The 23163-nt window shown below is 40.8% G+C and overlaps 1 pseudogene; it reads left to right on the top strand.

The window, feature by feature from the left end:
- Nucleotides 1-23163, top strand: part of LOC110518365 — a 51024-nt pseudogene that overhangs the window by 24449 nt on the left and 3412 nt on the right.

The raw sequence follows: 23163 nt of genomic DNA, 5'->3' as shown, positions 1-23163 counted from the left end.
GAGAAGGCTTTACAGAAGATTAGATTTTGGGAAAACATATTACTCATAACAATCACTTAAACGTCATTAGAGAATCCACACAGGAGAGAGAAATTACTTCTCTTAGCATGTATATTGATATTTCACATCTCATTGACTCACAACTCATCAGAGAACATACACAGTGCTCCCATTGTCTTATATTGTTGACTGATAATGTGTTGACCTGTTTTTACCAGATGAAATTGCTTCTTCCAATTATTGATAAACATGTACCTGTTAAGAAACTGACTGTTAAATATGTAAAGGCTCCATGGATTGATGAGGAATTTAAAAACTGTATGTTTGAAAGAGTTGGGGCAAAAGGAGTGGCTAATAAGTCTGGCTGCACATCTGTACTGCAAATTGAGAAATTATGTGACCAAACTTAACAAAAATAATAAACTTTATTAAGAAGCCAAGATCAATGATATAAAGAATGATGGAAAAAAACATAATGAAAGAAAAGCAGTGCAAGTATTGAATGTTGTAAAGTTAGTGTGGGAGAGGTGGAACAATTGGTATCGATCAATAATGACAAACCTCCTGGCATTGACAACTTAGATGGAAAGCTACTGAGGACAGTAGCTGACTCTATAGCCACTCCTATCTGACATATTTTTAATATGAGCCTAGAGGAAAGTCTTTGTTCTCAGGCCTGGAGGGAAGCCAAATTAATCCACTACCTAGTCATGTAAGACTGGAAGTAAGACTGGAACATAGTATCAACAGGAACTCTTAGTTCCCTTCATCCATCTGTTACCTAAAATATAGTTTTAACACACAGACATCTGACTTTGTACAGTTGACCTTTTCATGCACTTGCAAGGTGTCTACCACTGATTCTTTATCTCAAGCTAAAGCAAAACATGAATCATTGTACTTTTGTCATCACAGGTGTTCCTGTAATGTACAGATATCATCAAAGTTCTTACAAGTCAAATTACACACATCTCTGACACACTTATCCCACCAGACATGCCACCGGGGGTCTTTTCACAGTTCACAAGATTCCAGAACAAATTCAAGAAAGCATACAGTATTATATAGGGCCCTTATTGCATGGAACTTCCTTCCATCTCATATTGCTCAAATAAATAGCAAACCTGGTTTAAAAAAAACAGATAAAGCAACACCTCTCCCCTATTTGACCTAGGTAGTTTGTGTGTATGCATTGATATGTAGGCTACGTGCGCCTTTTACAAAATGTATGTAGTTCTGTCCTTGAGCTGTTCTTGTCTATTGATGTTCTATATTATTGTCACGCCATAGAGGTTTTTATTCTCTATTTTGGTTAGGCCAGGGGGTGACTCGGGTGGGAATTCCAGTTTATTTATTTCTATGTTTTCTATTTCTTTGTTTTGGCCGGGTATGGTTCTCAATCAGGGACAGCTGTCTATCGTTGTCTCTAATTGGGAATCATACTTAGGCAGCCTTTTTCCACCTGTGTTTTTTGGGTAGTTGTTTTCTGTATAGTTGATTTGTCTTACAGAACTGTTCGTTCTTCTCTTTGTTATTTTGTTCTAATGTTTTTTGATTAAATAAAAACCATGAACACTTTACCACGCTGCGCTTTGGTCCATGCCTTCCGACGAGAGACGTGACAATTGTGTCATGTTTTGTGTTGACCGCAGGAGGGGTAGCTGCTGCTTTTGCAACAGCTAATGGGGATCCTAGTAAAATACCAAATACCAAACTCTGTTGTTCTCTCTGAGCTCAGAAATAAAGAATCTTGGTTTGACTTGGACTCCAGCAGATCCTTATATTATAATATCCACTACAACTCACCCACAGATTGCTGTTTCATGATTGTCTCAATGAAGAGTTCCTCATTCCACTTTCCTGTGGGCTTTTACAAGCCTCCCACTGGTTGAATAAACATTGTTTCCACGTCAAATTAAAAAACATCCTTAATATTGATGAACCTTCACTATCTTCATCCCTAAACTAGCAACATTAACTATTGTCTATTGTTATTCTCAATGACATTCCTGGCCTTATGAAATCCTAGCTAAATACAATGTTCCCACCAGTTTTCATGTCTTTGGTTATGCAAACATTTGTTTACTAGATTATATTTCTCATTAAGATGAATATTGTTTTAATTCTGCATGGGTCACGCATTGCTTTGGTCATGTGTTCCCTTATGGGTCAATGATTTTAATTAGAATATAGCAATTATGCTCTCTCCTCAATCACTTACAGTTTCTTTGGAAAGTATTCAGACCCCTTGACTTTTAGGTTTAGGTCATCAATAAAGGGGACATCTTAAATATTACAATGACCCTTTCAAAGACAGACATCCCCCGGACCACCCCCTATAACTATTTTTAAAAGGGTAAAATGATCTGTTTTCTATAGCATTAAGGTCAGGGCGTGGTGATGCCCACTCCAATACCTGGACTTTGTTGTCCTTAAGCCATTTTGCCACAACTTTGGAAGTATGCTTGGCGTCATTGTCCATTAAGAAGACCCATTTTCGACCAAGCTTCAACTTCCTGACTGATGTCTTGAGATGTTGCTTCAATATATTCACGTACATTTCCTCTCCCATGATGCCATTTAATTTGTGAAGTGCCCCAATCCTTCCTGCAGCGAAGCACCCCCACAACGTGATGCTGCCACCTGTGTGCTTCACGGTGGGGATGGTGTTCTTCGGCTTGCAAGCATCCCCCTTTTTCCTCCAAACATAACGATGATCATTATGTCCAAACAGTTCTATTTTTGTTTCATCAGACCAGAGGACGCCTTCAGGCGTTTGGAAATCACTCCCAAGGATGAACCAGACTTGTGGAGGTCTACCATTTTTTTCTGAGATCTTGGCAGATTTGTATTTATTTTCCCATGATATCAAGTAAAGAGGCACTGAGTTTCAAGGTAGGTCTTGAAATACATACACAGGTGCTCTTCCAATTGACTCAAATTATGTCAATTAGCCTATCAGAAGCTATGAAAGCTATGACATAATTTTCTGGAATTTTCCAAGGCTGTTTCAAGGCACAGTCAATTTAGTGTATGTAAACATCTGACCCACTGGGATTGTGAAATAATCTGTCTGTAAACAATTGTTGAAAAAATGACTTGTGTCATTAACACAGATGTCCTAACCGACTTGCCAAAACTATAGTTTGTTAACAAGAAATGTGTGGAGTTGTTGAAAAATGAGTTATAATGACTCCAACCTAAGTGTATGTAATCTTTAGCTTCAACTGTAAATACTGTATCCTTCCCTATCTATTCTTCACTATATATTGCATCTTAGCTGCTGTGTTTCAGAAGCATTTCACTACACTCACAATAACATTGATTGATACTGCTGTACTGTTGGACTTCGAAGCACAAGCATTTCACCACACTCACAATAACATCTGCTAACCATGTGTATGTGACCAATAACATCTGCTAACCATGTGTATGTGACCAATAACATCTGCTAACCATGTGTATGTGACCAATAACATCTGCTAACCATGTGTATGTGACCAATAACATCTGCTAACCATGTGTATGTGACCAATAACATCTGCTAACCATGTGTATGTGACCAATAACATCTGCTAACCATGTGTACGTGACCAATAACATCTGATAACCATGTGTACGTGACCAATAACATCTGCTAACCATGTGTATGTGACCAATAACATCTGCTAACCATGTGTATGTGACCAATAACATCTGCTAACCATGTGTACGTGACCAATAACGTCTGCTAACCATGTGTATGTGACCAATAACATCTGCTAACCATGTGTATGTGACCAATAACATCTGCTAACCATGTGTATGTGACCAATAACATCTGCTAACCATGTGTATATGACCAATAACATCTGATAACCATGTGTATGTGACCAATAACATCTGCTAACCATGTGTATATGACCAATAACATCTGCTAACCATGTGTACGTGACCAATAACATCTGATAACCATGTGTATGTGACCAATAACATCTGCTAACCATGTGCATGTGACCAATAACATCTGATAACCATGTGTATGTGACCAATAACATCTGCTAACCATGTGTATGTGACCAATAACATTTGATTTGATTTGATTTCAACAAAACAAATCCATGTGATGATGTTTATTCAATGTGGAAAACGGATTGGATTTATATAAGGTATTTTTATTAATTTTCACACAACTGGCAACCTAAATCCGTTTCAAAGAAATGTAACGAGAAACTGAATGTTGAACTGAGGTCTTTGCCAAGTGGGCTGGTTTGAATAAGCGGCAGGTGTTGGATCAATATCCACATTAGTAGCTAAATTTCCATGCAATTTGCGACAGATTTTCATGTGAATATTCTCAAATCTGCATAAAACAATATACGCATTTTCCCACCGGAAATGTTTGCATCAAACAGATTTATTGCGGATAAAAGTATGCGTGATGACGTAGTGCACGGAAAAAAAAATGTCCTGTTGAATTCCCATGTACTGAATGAAAAATGCAAGTTAAATGGGTTTCCATCGCATTTTCAACTCTACTGATGGTTTTGAAAAACCGTTGAGTTATATAGCAAAAGTCCTCTTGTCCCGTGCACTGTAGCCAACAGCTCAAAGATACAGTTCTGGTAGGCTACCTACATGATGAGATTATTATGGATAAGAGCGACATTATTTTATTTGTGAAATGGCAACCAAGCATCAATCACCATCATGTCACCAGAAGAAGTGTATTGGAAAGGAGCATCAAGCTCAACACATGCACTTTCACCACCCTGTGAAGTTCATCATTTATTTCATCTGTAGCCTAATAAACTGCATGGTTTCCCAAATCGTAGTGGGAGGACCACACAATATATAATCGCGTGACTCCAAGCTAACTAAGATATGATCGTTATTAAATCAATATTTGCGCATAAAGGATTAATGCTGCCATTTCTCGTTTATACATTTTTACTGACACAAAAAGACCCCACCATGTCAAACAAAGTAACAAATCGTCTGTCGGCATTTAGAAAAGTGTACAGGCATATCCTGTTTCCATCAGCCCGGTCATTACTTTGGAAATGGTTGGATCAATATCCACCTTCATGATATGGATGAAGCCTGATTTGGAATGTCTGAGTAGTTCTATCTGATGTCATAATACACCCCTCCGATAATCAAGTGATGTTCACATGTGATGCATTTGCTCCATTGTTTATATTTAAGTTGGAGGCCCACTCTGATGATGTATGTCTTACATAGTGGGGCTTTAAATGAAAAGTATGGTGACATCTTAGTGGGGCTTGAAATGAATAGGATTATTAATCATAAACTCCTATAGCAACAATACACTGTGGCTTTGACTTCAAGAAGAGAATGGGCTGATGGGTGGTGGTGCTACTCTATAGGTTAGGCTGTCCAATATGAATGTTCAATACACACAATAGGTTGATCGGTAGCTAGTTAGCTGCTACGTCTTTAGCCGGACAGCTAGCTAACACGGCTAGCTAACATGGCTAGCTATCAACAAAGTCAAAATGGACTCCAGGCCTGGTGGTGGCAGTAGTGCAAATACAACCACTGTTTACCGGAGCTTCCTGAGTGAAAAATAATTTGGCTATATAACGAGGGCACGACAAACCCTAATCCCCCTCAGGAGACTGAAAAGGTTTGGCATGGGTCCTCAGATCACAACGCAGGGCCAGACGGATTACCAGGACGTGTACTCCGAGCATGCGCTGACCAACTGGCAACTGTCTTCACTGACATGTTCAACCTCTCCCTGTCTGTAATACCAACATGTTTCAAGCAGACCACCATAGTCCCTGTAGCCAAGAACACCAAGGTAACCTACCTAAATGACTACCGACCCATGTCACTCACGTATGTAGCCATGAAGTGCTTTGAAAGGCTGGTCATCTCTGTGAAGATGGGAGAACCTTCCAGAAGGACAACCACCTCTGCAGCACTCTGCCAGTCTGGCCTTTATGGTAGAGTGGCCAGACGGAAGCCACTCCTCAGTAAAAGGCACACGACAGCCCACTTAGAGTTTGCCAAAAGGCACCCAAAAGATTCTCAGACCATGAGAAACAGGATTCTCTGTTCTGATGAAATCAAGATTGTACAATGGCCTGAATGCCAAGCGTGACGTCTGGAGGAAACCTGGCACCCTCCCTACGGTGAAGCATGGTGGTGGCAGAATCATGCTGTGAGGATGTTCTTCAGCGGCAGGGACTTGAAGGCTAGTCACAATTGAGGCAAAGATGAACAGAGAAAAGTACAGAGAGATCCTTGATGAAAACCTGCTCCAGAGATCTCAGGACCTCAAACTGGGGCAAAGGTTCACCTTCCAACAGGACAACGACCCTAAGCACACAGCCAAGATAACACAGGAGTGACTTCAGGACAAGTCTCTGAATGTCCTTGAGTGGCCCAGCCAGAGCCCGGACTTAAACCTGATCGAACATCTCTGGAGAGACCTGAAAATAGCTGTGCAGCAACATTCCCAATCCAACCTGACAGAGTTTGAGAGGATCTGCAGAGAAGAATGGGAGAAGCTACCCAAATACAGGTGTGCCAATCTTGTGTTGTCATACCCAAGAAGGCTTGAGGCTGTAATCACTGCCAAAGGTGCTTCAACAAAGTACAGAGTAAAGGGTCTGACGTCGGTGTAACGTAACAAAATCTGGATTTCCGAATGCTGTCCTCTCCAAATTTAGCTGTATTTTATTGGTTGGAATTGTTTTAAGATGGCCATACTGTGGATTATTTAGCTGTTTGATTTTTAATTCTAGGACCCCTTTAGGTATATATATATATATATATATATATATATATATGTGTAATACCAGTCAAGTTTGGACACTTCAAAACCTTAATCCTTAAAAAAAAAGAAAAATCCAGTTATTAAATGTGTTTTCAATGCATTTCTATGGGCAATATTAGTAAAGCCCAAATTCAATATTTAATTTATTTATATATATATATATACAGTACCAGTCAAAAGTTTGGACACACCTTCTCATTCCAGATATTTTCATTATTTTTTACTTTTTTCTGCTTTGTAGAATAATAGTGAAGACATCAAAACTATGAAATAACATATATAGAATCATGTCGTAACCAAAAAAGTGTTAAACAAATCTAAATATATTTTATGTTTGAGAGTCTTCAAAGTAGCCACCCTTTGCCTTGATGACAGCTTTGCACTCTTGGTAATGTAGAGAAAAGTTAAAATAAAGAAAAACCCTGCAATGAGTTGGTGTGTCCAAACTTCTGACTGGTACTGAATATATATTTATATAGATATATTTAAATCAAATATTGAATTTGGGCTTTACTAATATTGCCCATAGAAATGCATTGAAAAACACATTTAATAACTGGAAAAAAATACATATATATTTGCTTTAAGTAATAAGGTTTTGAAGTGTCTGCCCTATATCTAGGCGATATAAGAAAGCTCAGGTAATATTTTATATTGTTTTACATATATTTAACCCCTTATTTTGGGGGGCACAAAACTACCTCCGTACTTCCATGTGTGTGTATAGGTTACCTTCAAACGAGTTCCGATGATCAACATAGAGAACACACTTTCACAACCCTCCCAAACCTCTCTACAACATCCCCAACAAACACCTTCACAACCCTCCCAAACCTCTCTACAACATCCCCAACAAACACCTTCACAACCCTCCTAAACCTCTCTACAACATTCCCAACAAACACCTTCACAACCCTCCCAAACCTCTCTACAACATCCCCAAACACCTCCACAACCCTCACAAAATCCCCAAACACCTCCACAACCCTCACAAACGTCTCTACAACATCCTGACATCTGAAGATATCAGTGGTCACTCTTCATCAAGAGCAGGTATGATGAATCTCTCATCTCAGACATTACAACTAATGTGCTGTGAGATTAAATGCTGTAATGTTGGAGGAAATCAATTGTAACTGTTCATGCAATGGACAAATCTTTCTCTCTCTAGATTGTCCTCCATTAGACTCTCCTGGTGCAGGACAGAGTCAGAGTGCTGGTAATTTTCATGTCTACTGATTTCAATGGTGTCAGAAGTCTCAGAAGTGAGAAGTGATGCGTAGCACCAGATTTAGCCAACAGCTCATTTACATCTGTCCAAGGGAAGATTTGAGGCCATCTAGATGTGTCTCTGAGGCCCACCGGAAGTAATGCAACATGAGGTTTTGTAGAGAGCTGCTGCTGACACCATGTCCTCTGTTGCTATGGTTACTCTGATCACTTTCTTACTCATAGTCTCTCCTTTATTATGCATCTTCTGTCTGTCAGCTGACAGACCCTACCAACCAACTGACCAACCTACCTTACCTTATTAAAATCCTTTTCGGGTTACTTTGTGCAATTTCCGCCTGAAAACATACCCTAATCTAACAGCCTGTAGCTCAGGCCCAGGAGCAAGGATATGCAAATTCTTGGTACCAAAGAAAACACTGAAGTTTGTGTAAATGTGAATTGAATGTAGGAGAATATAACACAATAGATCTGGTAGAAGAAAATACACAGGTGTTTCTCTGTTCTTTTAATGTTGTCGCATCTTTAAAATAAACAAGAACAGCCAAACATTCAGCTATGATACTGGGGCTAATTTCAAATAAGAACATAAGTAGGCAACAGTATTTGACCAAAGTTTCAGACAGATACTTTCAGGAATGAGTGAGGTACATGCCATTGAGCATGAAGTCACCCAGGTGTCCTTCACAATGTACCCAAGTGGCCGAATTGGAACATCGAAACATTGATGCAAATAACTATATACAAAATATTATTCAAACATACCCGGAAAAATTGAAGGAAAAAAATGAATATTTAAAAAAATGGAAAATAACAAGGGTAACTATTTACACTCAATGTTCAATAATGTGAAGACCCTCTACACAATATTGTGCTGCTGATGCCATAGCCCATAGCAGTCTCTTTCTGCTGTGAAGCAGAGGGTCACTGAACAGGTGGCGCAGCCGACAGAGGATTTCTTTTTGCAAAGAGCACAACGAAGCCTCCTTACTAAGCCCCTTTTGCACTCATTCCTGCCTGCAATAAGGAATTTAAGCATGTGCACACCACTGGTTGATGGAGCAGAAGGGACAGAGGTAGAGGGGAATGAAGGTGCTACAGTGCTGTAGCTAGCAAGCTCCTGGATGAGCTGCTCCCTGAATGCTAGCTGTGAGATGGGGGGCTGTCCACAGCTCTTGGCCATTTCCTTCTGGAGGATGAAGGCATTCACCACAGCAATGTCAATGAAATGATAAAACAATGTCTTGTACCATTTCATGTTTTTGTGGAGAACATTATAGTATCCTATCAGCGCATATGATAGGCCCACACCTCCCCCCATGCTCTTGTTGTAGTCCTTTACTGCAGTTGGAATGGAGACATTTTTGGTGGTCCATGCCCCTGAAGCGTCCTTCACACGCCTGACGACGTGATCACCACTGAAGGACTTGTGGATAGTGGAGCACATCGCCATCTCTCTGGTGTCCATCCACTTCACAAACAGCAGGCCATCTTCACGGATCCATCTCATGGTACCCCGCTCAGCCTGCTTAGGCATGTCGTTCACCCTGGTTTTCGGAAAGCCCACTCTGTTGGTCTGAATGGTGCCACAGGCCCACATCTCCAGCTTCCTCAGGTCTGTGAACAGGGTAGGGCTTGTGTAAAAGTTATTCACAAACAGTTTGTAGCCCTTCCCTAGCAGCTGAAAATCTAATAACTGCATAACGGAGTCATAGCTAAATCCCTTACCGGTCGCACAACTGTTCTTACCCTCATAGACAAAAAAATTGCACGTGTATGCACTCGCAGAATCGGCCAAAACAAACAGTTTGTAACCCAATTTAGTCGGTTTGTTACGCATGTAGTGTTTTAGGCCATTTCTGGCATTTGAGGCTACCATCCTCTCATCTATGGAAAGGTTCTGGGCAGGCTGAAAATAAGTATTACAGGCCTCAATGATGTTGAGGTAGAGAGGTTTAATTTTGCACAGCTTATCAAACCTTGCCGTGCCTCGTTTTGTCTCGTTGTCCTTATCAACTTCTGGGTCACTGATATGAAGCGCCCGTGAGATTGTCAGAAACCTTTTGCACGACATGACCGTGGATGGGAAAGGCAGTTGATAGAGGGGTGCAGATTTCCAGTAGTCCTTCAGGGTTTTTAGCTTCACAAGACCCATGTAAATGACCATAGAAAAGTAACAAAAAAGATCTGACCTGGAAATGGGCTTCCATGTCTCTTTCCTGCCTTCCTGCTTCTTAGCTCCGTACTTATTAGTGTTCAACACCAGGGAATCAACAACTGCCGAGGTGAAAAACAACTGAAAAAGTTGCATGGGGCTGTACTTGGCGTTCATGTCCAGCTGAGGACCTGGTGGCCTCGTTGGTCTGAAAATTGGAGGCGGTGGAGCCACATCCTCCTCCAGCACAGAGTGCCAACGACCCTCCTCCGCACTGCCAGCAGGTTCCACACTTCCCTTCCTCCGCTTCTTTGTCACCGGCTCCACACCTCTTGATGGCCGGGCGGGGGTAGGTGTGGTGCCGGAGACAGCAGGGGTCCGGCTGGATGGACCAGCTTCAGTGGGGGATCTGCACCTTGGCAGTATGGGCTCCCAATCAGAATCGCTGGGACTGTGAAATAAAGACACAGATTATATATAGAGTAAGTAAACATCCACTAAGGTGAGGTGTTGTATTTTATCTAAACATGGAATGGACATGTAAAAATATATGTAATATATACAGACACACAGATACACCCACAATGTAGAGCAATGTGTACTTTATACATATGTGTACTTTATATTTCATGTCCTAGTCATATTTTTATATATGGCAAAAAATATATATATATATCTCAAACAACTCAAATGAATAATATTTGGTGCGCACATCATTGGTGCGCAATTAGGTCATTGTTTGCCGTGTTCAAATCAGTTCCTTTCGGTCATTATGTCCCGGAAAAGAACCATGAAGTGTGGTTGTTTTACTAACAAACAGAGGAATGCAATGAAACCAAACATTACTCGATAAACGTCCGTTTAGACTGAGTAATTACATCGAACGTTACGTCCAAAGTTGAAGGACACGGAATTTACGATAAGCCGTTTACAAAATGTTTCCTATTAGGCTATAAAAATGGATTATATCGAACAAAACGACACTATTGTTTTGTCGTGACCTTTAGTGTTGCCAAAAGAAGAAGATCTTCAAAAGGTAATTGATGAATTTTATTGCCATTTCTGATCAATAATCACATTTGCAGTAAAGCTTTTTGAATTCTGACATGGTGGCTAGATTAACCAGAGATTTAGCTTTCATTTGGTGTTTTGCACTTATGATTTCATTGAAGTTAAATATTTATAATAATGACATTTCGGGCAATTTTTGTTGAAACGTTTCCCTAGAGGAACATCTGTCCTAGACAGGTTTTTAAACTGTCTGCTACTCAGGTCCATAAGCTAGGGTATGCATATAATTAGTAGATTTGGGTAGAAAACTAAAGTTTGCAAAACTTAAAATAATGTCTGTTAGAATAACAGAATGGATATGGCAGGTGAAAACGAGGAAAATCCAACCAGGAAGTACTATTATTTTGAAAGGCTGTTTTTCCATTGAAAGCCTATCCACCAAACAAAGATTTAAGACATAGCAGAGACACCCATAACCACATCAGCTGGTCTTATCAATGGATTAAAGTCCATTTTTTCCAGGCAAGGGGTCGCTGAGGTCCTGGTTACAGATAACGCTCCCCAGTTCTCTGCGAGCTCCTTTTCTGCTTTTGCCGCAGAATATGACTTCATACATGTGACCAGTAGCCCCTACCATGCACAGAGTAATGGTGAGGCAGAGAGAGCTGTGAAAGCAGTCAAGGGACTGCTGAAAAAAGAACAAGGATCCATACAGGGCTCTGTTAGCTTACAGAGTTACACCACTGCATTATGGGCCATCGCCTGCCGAGCTCCTGATGGGCAGGAGGCTGCGTTCCCCATCGCCTGTCTCGCCAGCTTAGCTTAAACCCCGATGGCCTAACAGGAAGGCCTTCGCTGAGAGGGACAAACGGCTGAAACAAATGCAAACTGGAGACTTTAAATCGGAGACACCGTGCTGAGGCCAGAGCTGACCGAAGGTCAACGTGTGTGGATTACAAACTCAAAGACACCAGCAATAGTGCTGAGGAAAGCGGATGCCCCACGCTCCTATGTGGTGGACACAGGCTCAGAAGAGGTACGAAGGAACAAAACACACCTCAGAGCTCTTCCAGATCTACCAGCCACACAGACTGAGGCCACAGAAAATGCACAAAAAGAAGGTGAAGGAGAGAGAATGCTCACAGAGCCAAAAGCGCACCCAGAAAGGGATGTGAAGCCACCAGTGGCTGAAAGACTATGTTACGTGGAGAAAACATACTGCTGGGGAACATACCCAGCAAAAAGAGACTGTACCTAAGTTAATGTTCATACTGTGTGATTGAATGCTTTCATACGGTTTCAGGATGGGAATTAGCATGTTAGAGAATAATACTGGTTTCCAAATTGCATTTCAGTTGTGCTTCAGTGGTTATGCATGTTGAGTTCTTGTTCATGGGAGAGGGGAAGATGTAGTAGGATGTCCCTTGGGGGTATCCGTACCTATGTAGGACATGCGAGGGTTAGGTTAATAAACAGGCTGGAGCTAGAACCTCGTTGTCGCGCGTCCTTATTTTAGATCATACTACAGTTTGACCTGTTTCTACAAACTTTTATTTTTACTTTAAAAAAACGTTTTGTCTGGACCTTGTGCATTCGGATTACTGGACTAAACGTGCGAACAAAAAGGGTTTTTTTTGGTCATAAAGAGGGACATTATCGAACAAAACAAACATTTATTGTTTAACATGGAGACCTGGGAGTGACACCAGATGATCAGAGGTAAGTGATTAATTTTAATCGCTATTTCTGACTTTTGTGACACCTCTCCTTGGTTGGAAAATGGCTGTATGGTTCTGTGGCTAGGGGCTGACCTAACAATTGTTTGGCGTGCTTTCGCCGTAAAGCCTATTTGAAACAGGACAATATGGCTGGATTTACAACAAGTTTATCTTTAAAATGGTGTATAATACTTGTATGTTTGAGGAATTTTAATTATGGGGTTTTTAATCTGGCGCCCTGCAATTTCACTGGCTGTTGTCGAGGTGGGACGCACTTGTACCAGAGAGGTTAACAAGAAATTTGTGGAGTGGTTGAAAAACGAGTTTTAAGGACTCCAAACTAAGTGTGTGTAAACTTTGACTGTGTGTGTGTGTGTGTGTGTATGTATATATAAATAAATATGCAACCATTTAAACAACTGCATTAGCATGAGAAGTAAAAACTTGTTTTACTTACTCAAAACTCTGGTCACTCGCAGAGTCCTCATCCATTCCTTCTGTGTCACTCTGTTGGTCAATTTCTGCAATAATATCATCAAAATGATTATACTTGGACTGAGATTTAGCTTTTCCACTCTTAGTAACCATGTTTAACTTTTTCAGACTTGAGAAGTCTGTAGAAGAGAACGAACTGATGTGAAACGTAAACTACCGTGCATCTGGTTTCCTTTCACCAGAGAATGAACTCTGTTGTGCACAGCTCTAGCATGATGGCTGTTTGTCCTACAAACGGCATTCACATACTGCTGGAAATCCCAGCTCATTAGCTATCTAGCAAAACGATAGGTGGTCATTGGTCCAAGAACCTTCATGGGCTAATTCAGGTCTTGTATAGCCAATACGTAATGTAGAATTATGAAACATGTTTGGTTGCCTTCTAGAGTGTCTGAGGATTGCACAGAAACTGAACTTGACCGTGTTAAGCTATGTTTGATTGCTAACAAAGTTTGATTTCAAAAAATTGTTTTGTTAAAAGTTGAAAGAATCGGAATTCATGCAGAATACTGTTTACAACACGGATCGTGTTAGGATATACATGTCCTTTTGTCAATTAAAATAACATTAAATTTATCATAAATACAGTGTAGACATTGCTAATGTTGTAGCGGAAAATGGCTGATTATCTACATAGAGGCCCATTATTATCTACATAGAGGCCCATTATTATCTACAGAGGCCCATTATCAGCAACCATCAGTCCTGTGTTCCAATGGCATGTTGTGTTAGCTAATCCAAGTTTATCATTTTAAAATGCGAATCGAACATTAGAAAACGCTTTTGCAATTATTTTAGCACAACTGAAAACTGTTGTTCTGATTAAAGAAGCCATAAAACTGGTCTCCTGTAGACTAGTTGAGTATCTGGAGTATCTGATTGTCGATGTTATTTTAATGGACCAAAAAAATGATTTTCTTTCAAAAACAAGGACATTTCTAAGTGACCCCAAACTTTTCAACGGTAGTGTATATATAGAAATACATGTTTAAAATTTGCATCAATTGATTGGTCGAAAGAACAGATGGCTAAGTCAAACAAGATTTTTATTAGTCGGGGACAGCCCCACTGGTAAAAGATACTAGTCCATCTTCATGTCAACTAACAGAACTCCGCTGGTTGTCCTGGTAACAGATACCAGTGGGCAGATCTATTGTATTTGTTCAAACTAAACTACAGCACTTACTTTGATGAGTCAAATCTGATCCTTTCTTCTCTTCTCCTCCTCTCACAGTTCCACTCAGCCCCGTTGTTTTCCTGCAGTCCACCAGCAGCACAGACAACCTCTTCCTACCCAGCAGTAAGGTGCTACCGGAAGAGGTACGAAACGGGGACTCCGGGAGGGAGGAGGGGCTAGCGTTGTCCTGGTAACCATAAAGAGGGGACACAGACGCATATCATTATGGATGCTGATGTCACTGTTGAAAAAGTGCTTTACAGAAGCCCAGACCAGACCCTGAGAGCAAGCTGTATGCTAGACAAAACCAAGCTGTACCATCTGGTGTTCTGATCTGGAGAGACTCTTCTCTACTTTGTCAGCATCAGGATGTTGTTGAGGCTCCCCAGAAGATCCACAATAGTCATGTCTGTCTCCTGTGTGAATGAGAACATCAAAAATATGGTAAACTTATCAACTTCTATTGCAATCACAGAGTCTTACAGGAGGAATGAATACACATCTAAAAGGGGACTAAATTAGCCACTTTAATTGTGTTTTTTATATTGTTTGTGATCAGTGGTGTAAAGTACTTAAGTAAAAAATACTTTAAAGTACTATTTAAGTAGCTTTCCGGGGAATCTGTACTTTACTATTTTTGACTAATTGTACTTTTACTTCACTACGTACATAAAGAAAATGTACTTTTTACTCCATACATTTCCCTGACACCCAAAAGTACTCATTACATTTCGAAGGCTTAGCAGGACAGGAAAATGGTCCAATTCACTCACTAATCAAGAGAACATCCCTGGTAATCATTACTGGCTCTGATCTGGCGGACTCACTAAACACACGTTTCAATTGTAGATAGTCAGAGAGTTGGAGTGTGTCCCTGGCTATCCGTCAATAAAATAAAAACAAACAAGAAAATGGCACCATCTGGTTTGCTTAATATAAGGAATTTGAAATTATTTATATACTTTTGATACTTCAGTATATTTTAACTTTTACTCAAGTAGTATTTTACTGGGTGACTCACTTTTACTTGGGTACTTTTCCCACCACTGTGATGCAAATGTAAAAGGGCCGTTCCACAAAATGGGTGCATTTTGCGTCCACTTGATATTTTAAGTAGAAATGCACTGTATATTATATTTTAAAACCCGGCTATACTAGAATAAGTGCACTTTAATATAGACCACATAGAGAATTCAATAAATCCATTTTTGAAGTTCCAAAAATATATGTACCAATGGCAGATTGCCCCTTAATAAACAATTCCTACAGTACTGAACAACATATTCAAGTGTAGAACTTCAGGATAATGCCCCTTTAAAAACAACTGCATAGTTTGTGCCCGTTTTTAAAGACAGTACTCACTGGTGGTAATCGGATCTTCAGTCTCATTTTTCACTCCCAAAACGTCTTCCTCTTTTATTGAGATATCCTCCTCTTTTACTCCAAAAAGGTCTTCCTCCTCTTTCAATTTTACGGCATCTTCCTCCTTTTTGATTCTGAAAGCTTCTACCTCTTTTTCCACTTTGACAACCTCGTTCCCATATTCCTCTTTCACTGTAATGTCATCCTCTTGTTTCAATGTGATAGCCTCCTTATTCATTCTTCAAGCTTCTTTGCCTCCTTTCACCAGTTTCTTTCTCCGTCTAGATTAGTGAGTTTATGCTCCGGGAGATTAGCCTAGTGCAGTATCATTGTAACACATTTGCTAATTTAACAAGCAAATTACGTTTAAATGAACCAGTAGATATGTAAACAGAATTATGTTAAAAACACTAAGAGTAATATACACAAGATTGGTCTAAAGAGCTCCAATGTTTCGGTTTTAGGTTTGCTAGCAAAGCACAGCGTGGTTAAATCAGAAGCCTTTTGTCGCGGTTGAAGAAGCCTCCTGTCCCGTCCACTAGATTATACGTCACGCAAGAAGCATCACCTGAACAATTCATATCGCCATCTGCTGACTGGAGTGGGTAACGCAGACTGGAAAATATGAATTCAATGTTCAGTCTGGCAAGCAATGTCATAAGAAGTCATTTAATAATAACCAGATGTTATGTTCTTACTTCTTACAGCCAATACTTTCCTCCAGGATTGGCCTGCCTATTAGGCAGGATTAGGTATGTATATAGACTCTTTTTTTCTGTGTTATTGACTTATTAATTGTTTACTCCATGCGTAACTCTGTGTTGTCTGTTCACACTGCTATGCTTAATCTTGGCCAGGTCGCAGTTGTAAATGAGAACTTGTTCTCAACTAGCCTACCTGGTTAAATAAAGGTGAAACAAATAAATTTTAAAAAGGTGACAGATAGAATAGGGTGGCATACTCTGAGCTACATTGACCAAGGCTCATCACGAACAACACATAACACTTCCTATGGTGGCATATGGGCTATTTAGGCAAGTGTTGGTGTCTCCCATCTCCACAGAGGAACCCTAGATCTCTGTCAGAGTGACCATCAAGTTCTTGGTAACCTCCCAGACCAAGGCCCTTCTCCCCTGATTGCGCAGTTTGGCCAGGCGGCCAGCTCTAGGAAGAGCCTTGGTGGTTCCAAACTTTTCCTTTTAAGAACGATGGTAGCCACTGTGTTCTTTGGGAACTTCAATGCAGCATTTTTTTTGTTGTTGTCTCCCTTCCCCATATCTGTGCCGGCGCTCTACGGACAATTCCTTCGACTTCATGGCTTGGCTTTTGCTCTGACTTGCGCTGTAAACTGTGGGACCTTATATAGACAGGTGTGTGCATTTCCAAATCATGTCCAATCAACTGAATTTATCACAGGTGAACTCCAATCAAGTAGTAGAAACATCTCAAGGATGATCAATGGAAACAAGATGCACCTGAGCTCAATTTCGATTCTCATAGCAAAGGGTCTGAATACTTATGTAAATAAGTTATTTCTGTTTAAAAATACATATACATTTGTAATACTTTCTAAAGGCACTGTATGTATAAACATATATTTTCCTTTGTTTTCCACTAACCCTGTCACCCCTTCCCTGATTGGAGGAAACTAATGCACAACAACTTTCAGGCTTCTATGTCCAGCTTATACATACTATGTACATTTTACAGACAATGTGTTATACAATAGTTATATTTAGTTTGTTTTTAATCCTATCCTTCAGTTACCCTAAACCTCTCCCATCTATCTCTGAAGACCAGCCAGTCCTATCCTTCAGTTACCCTAAACCTCTCCCATCTATCTCTGAAGACCAGCCAGTCCTATCCTTCAGTTACCCTAAACCTCTCCCATCTATCTCTGAAGACCAGCCAGTCCTATCCTTCAGTTACCCTAAATCTCTCCCATCGATCTCTGAAGACCATCCAGTCCCATCCTTCAGTTACCCTAAACCTCTCCCATCTATCTCTGAAGACCATCCAGTCCTATCCTTCAGTTACCCTAAACCTCTCCCATCTATCTCTGAAGACCACCCAGTCCTATCCTTCAGTTACCCTAAACTTCTCCCATCTATCTCTGAAGACCATCCAGTCCTATCCTTCAGTTACCCTAAACCTCTCCCATCTATCTCTGAAGACCATCCAGTCTTATCCTTCAGTTACCCTAAACCTCTCCCATCTATCTCTGAAGACCATCCAGTCCTATCCTTCAGTTACCCTAAACCTCTCCCATCTATCTCTGAAGACCATCCAGTCCTATCCTTCAGTTACCCTAAACCTCTCCCATCTATCTCTGAAGACAAGCCAGTCCTATCCTTCAGTTACCCTAAACCTCTCCCATCGATCTCTGAAGACCATCCAGTCCTATCCTTCAGTTACCCTAAACCTCTCCCATCTATCTCTGAAGACCATCCAGTCCTATCCTTCAGTTACCCTAAACTTCTCCCATCTATCTCTGAAGACCATCCAGTCCTATCCTTCAGTTACCCTAAACCTCTCCCATCTATCTCTGAAGACCATCCAGTCCTATCCTTCAGTTACCCTAAACCTCTCCCATCTATCTCTGAAGACCATCCAGTCCTATCCTTCAGTTACCCTAAACCTCTCCCATCTATCTCTGAAGACCATCCAGTCCTATCCTTCAGTTACCCTAAACCTCTCCCATCTATCTCTGAAGACTATCCAGTCCTATCCTTCAGTTACCCTAAACCTCTCCCATCTATCTCTGAAGACCATCCAGTCCTATCCTTCAGTTACCCTAAACCTCTCCCATCTATCTCTGAATACCATCCAGTCCTATCCTTCAGTTACCCTAAACCTCTCCCATCTATCTCTGAAGACCATCCAGTCCTATCCTTCAGTTACCCTAAACCTCTCCCATCTATCTCTGAAGACCACCCCATTTGATTTCTATTTGCCATATATTTTTAACTGTGCTGTTTCACAAAAGTTCTTGACCTTTATATTCTCATAGTTGCTGCAGATAGTAAATTAAAAATAAACATGTTTGCTAAAAGTATTATTATATTATTGATCAATTGACTATGATTTTTCAAATCCCCCAGTAGTGCTGTCTGCAGAGTTAGCTCCAGGTAAATGTTGCCATTCCTTCACCTGCGACCAAAAACAAGCTACATATGGACAGTACCAAAACAAATTATCTAAAATGATCAAATTATTCTGTCTCTTCGTAGCTAAATCTGCAGAGGTTCATAATTTTCTTTAACTAATTTTGGTCTTTAATTATTTTTATTTTTTTTCACCAAGGTATTATTTAACAAGGTAGGCAAGTTGAGAACAAGTTCTCATTTACAATTGCGACCTGTCCAAGATAAAGCAAAGCAGTTCCACACATACAACAACACAGAGTTACACATGGAGTAAAACAAACATACAGTCAATAATACAGTAGAAGAATAAGTCTATATACAATGTGAGCAAATGAGGTGAGGTAAGGGAGGTAAAGGCAAAAAAGGCCATTGTGGCGAAGTAAATACAATATAGCAAGTAAACCATTGGAATGGTAGATTTGCAGTGGAATAATGTGCAAAGTAGAAATATAAATAATGGGGGTTTAATTATTATTATTTTTTTTATCAATTAGTAACCAGAATGTTCTGTCTTTTCTGGTGGATTAAACTGAAATTGCAACCAACTTCCTATGGCTTGTATTGTAGTACAGCCCGACAGGATGCTTTCATTGTGCATCTGTAAAACTGTGTGAGGGTTTTAGGTGACAAGCCTGATGTTGAAGAGGCTCTGTTGCACCTTCTTCACCACAGTGTGTTCTTGGGGTCCTTTCATTGTGCATCTGTAAAACTGTGTGAGGGTTTTAGGTGCCTCCTGATGTTGAAGAGGCTCTGTTGCACCTTCTTCACCACAGTGTGTTCTTGGGGTCCTTTAATGCTGCAGAAGTGTTTTGGTACCCTTCCCAAGATTTGTGCCTCAACATAATCCTGTCTCGAAGTTCTACGGACAATTCCTTCGACCTCGTGGCTTGGTTTTTGCTCTGACAGTCTCATAGCAAGGGGTCTGAATAATTACTGTTATGTAAATAAGGTATTTCAGTTTTTTATCTTTTAATAAATTAGCTACATTTTCTAAAAACCTGTTTTTGCTTTCTCAGAATGGGGCATTGTGTAGATTGCTGATAGAGAACCAGTTTTGAATATGTAATTTTTTTAAATCCATTTTAAAATAAGGCTGTAACTTAACAAAATGTGGAGAAAGTCAAGGGGTCTGAATACTTTACAAATGCACTGTACAAACATCACATTGAATATTCACCTCACTTTTGAAAAGCTCCATGAGGAAGAAAGGCTTCCTAGATTATCTTTTAGATGTTCTGTCTTCAGGATGTTCTGGGTTGATGGCTGTTTGAGAGGGAGGGGCAGTTGAGTGAGCTGGGGCCTTTTATTGCCCTGCCTCTGGGAGCCTGACAGCTTGTGACATGATGAGAGAGTGGAAGAGGGTCTACCTGTAAGATATTCAGGCAGGCGAATTTAACAATGACTTGCAGGCAGTTGGTTTAGAATAACTATGGCAAACAATGAATACAGATTATACCACCACCCAAAAGGGCACTTCAGAGACTGGAAGGGCAAAGGGGCTTGTGCTCTACAAAGGTAGAGCCCTGTCTGTCCACGTCCTATCTGTCCTTAAACAAAGTGGGCACTGCTTCATGTGGCAACAGCAACACTCACCCAAATAGCCCGTATGTCACTGGGTGAGTTTTCATTATTTTTGGGCAGCATTATATAAGGTGTATAATTATATCTGTTGTTAGCGATGAGCTTTGGTCAATTTAGCTTGGAATATGCTACCATTGTCAATCTGTCACCTAATCCTACCTAATGAGCAGGCCAAACCTGGAGGAAAGTATTGGCTGTAAGAAGGAAGAGAAGACATAACATCTGTTTATTTTTAAATGACTTCTTATGACATTGCTTGCCAGAATAAACATTAATTAATATTTTCCAAACTGCGCTACCCACTCCAGATGGCGATATGAGTTTTTGAGGTGATGCTTCTTGTGTGACGTATAATCTAGTGGACGGAACTGGAGGCTTCTTCAACAGCGACAAAAGGCTTTCTGATTCAACCAACGTGGTGGTTTGCTAGCGAACATTAAACCGAAACATTGAAGCGTTTAAGACAAATCTTGTGTATATTATTGTTAGTGTTCTAAGCACAATTCTATTTACATATCTACTCGTTCACTGAAACGTAGATTGCTTGTTAAATTAGCTAATGTGGTAAATTGATACTGCACTAGGCTAATCGCCCGGAACATGAGCTCACTATTCTCGACGGAGAAAGAAGCTCTGGTGAACGGAGAGGAAGAAGCTTTCAGGATGAAAAGGGAGGAAGAGGAGGCTATCACATTGAAAGAAGAAGAGGATGATATTACAGTGAAAGAGGAATATGGAAAAGAGGTTGTCAGAGTGGAAGAGGAGGAGGTAGAAGCTTTCAGAATCAAAAAGGAGGAAGATGCGGTAATATTGAAAGAAGAGGAAGAACCTTTTGGAGTAAAAGAGGAAGAGGCGGCTATCTCAATTAAAGAGGAGGAGGAAGACGTTTTGGGAGTGAAAACGGACGAGGCTGAAGATTCGATTAAGACCAGTGAGTACTGACTTAAAAACGGGCACCAAATATGCATTTCTTGAACTAATGTGGGGTTTGAAAGAGGCATTCTACTGAAGTTCTACACTTTAATATGTTGTTCAGTACTCAATACATTGTTAAAGGTGCTATCCGTCATTGGTACATATATTTAGACTTTTATATTAGATTTATTGAAATATCCACGTAGTCCACGTTAAAGTGCGCTTCATAAAACAGGCTTTTCAGAATTCAACATTGGTGCATGATTTATATTTAAATTATCAAAGGGACACAAAAGGCACCCATTTCGTGGAACGACCCTTTTACATTTGCAACACAAACAATATTTTAGGAAATCACGATGAAAGTGGCCATTATAGGCACTTTTTTATACACTGCTCAAAAAAATAAAGGGAACACTAAAATAACACATCCTAGATCTGAATGAATGAAATATTCTTATTAAATACTTTTTTCTTTACATAGTTGAATGTGCTGACAACAAAATCACACAAAAATTATCAATGGAAATCAAATTTATCAACCCATGGAGGTCTGGATTTGGAGGTCAAAATTAAAGTGGAAAACCACACTACAGGCTGTTCCAACTTTGATGTAATGTCCTTAAAACAAGTCAAAATGAGTCTGAGTAGTGTGTGTGGCCTCCACGTGCCTGTATGACCTCCCTACAACGCCTGGGCATGCTCCTGATGAGGTGGCGGCAACTCCTGGACAGTCTGTGGTGCAACGTGGCGTTGGTGGATGGAGCGAGACATGTCCCAGATGTGCTCAATTGGATTCAGGTCTGGGGAACGGGCGGGCCAGTCCATAGCATCAATGCCTTCCTCTTGCAGGAACTGCTGACACACTCCAGCCACATGAGGTCGAGCATTGTCTTGCATTAGGAGGAACTCAGGGCCAACGACACCAGCATATGGTCTCACAAGGGGTCTGAGGATCTCATCTCGGTACCTAATGGCAGTCAGGCTACCTCTGGCCAGGACATGGAGGTCTGTGCGCCCCCCCAAAGAAATGCCACCCCACACCATGACTGACCCCCCGCCAAAGCGGTCATTCTGGAGGATGTTGCAGGCAGCAGAACGTGTGAACCTGCTTTCATCTGTGAAGAGCACAGGGCAACAGTGGCGAATTTGCCAATCTTGGTGTTCTCTGGCAAATGCCAAACGTCCTGCATGGTGTTGGGCTGTAAGCACCCACCTGTGGACATTGTGCCCTCATAGCACCCTCATGGAGTCTGTTTCTGACCATTTGAGCAGACACGTACATTTGTGGCCTGCTGGAGGTCATTTTGCAGGGCTCTGGCAGTGCTCCTCCTGCTCCTCCTTGCACAAAGGCGGAGGTAGCGGTCTTGCTGCTGGTTTGTTGCCCTCCTACTGCCTCCTCCACGTCTCCTGATGTACCGGCCTGTCTCCTGGTAGCGCCCCCATGCTCTGGACACTACGCTGACAGACACAGCAAACCTTCTTGCCACAGCTCGCATTGATGCGCCATCCTGGATGAGCTGCACTACCTGAGCCACTTGTGTGGGTTGTAGACTCCGTCTCATGCTACCACTAGAGTGAAAGCA

This window comes from Oncorhynchus mykiss, chromosome 13 (genome assembly GCF_013265735.2).
Source record: "Oncorhynchus mykiss isolate Arlee chromosome 13, USDA_OmykA_1.1, whole genome shotgun sequence".
Classification (NCBI taxonomy): domain Eukaryota; kingdom Metazoa; phylum Chordata; class Actinopteri; order Salmoniformes; family Salmonidae; genus Oncorhynchus; species Oncorhynchus mykiss.
Note: the sequence above shows the minus strand (reverse complement) of the source record. Positions and strands in the feature narration are given on the sequence as shown.